Raw genomic sequence first — 416 nt, forward strand, 5'->3', positions numbered from 1 at the left:
CTGGAGGGGTTGTGTTCAAGATGGGTGTAAAGGACTTAAGGCCAGCTTAGAGGTTTGGGATACAGTGATGGACAGCAGATCAACAGCTTTGGAGATAAACCAAATAGCAGGACAGTAGCCAATACAACTCAGCAGCACAATTATTCTTAGATGGTGCCGGCTGCCCATGTGGGTCTATATATAGCCCTATGCTTTGTGTGGTCATTGCCCCATGTGTGCTCATGGAAGCCTGGGGTGGGTCACCACATGGGACTACCACGGGAGGCAACGCATGCCTCCCCTATGGCTAGCAAGGTAGAGGATGGTTTTCATCCCCCTCAGTGAAGGTGTTGTGATGCTGGTTTGGGTGTTGGGACCCCCAGCAGCCGTGCTGTCCCTTGCATCTGATGATGCCTTCTTCTTACCTCTCTTCCAGG

This window comes from Pygoscelis adeliae, unplaced genomic scaffold, assembly GCF_000699105.1.
Source record: "Pygoscelis adeliae isolate BGI_AS28 unplaced genomic scaffold, ASM69910v1 Scaffold21, whole genome shotgun sequence".
In the NCBI taxonomy this organism is placed as follows: domain Eukaryota; kingdom Metazoa; phylum Chordata; class Aves; order Sphenisciformes; family Spheniscidae; genus Pygoscelis; species Pygoscelis adeliae.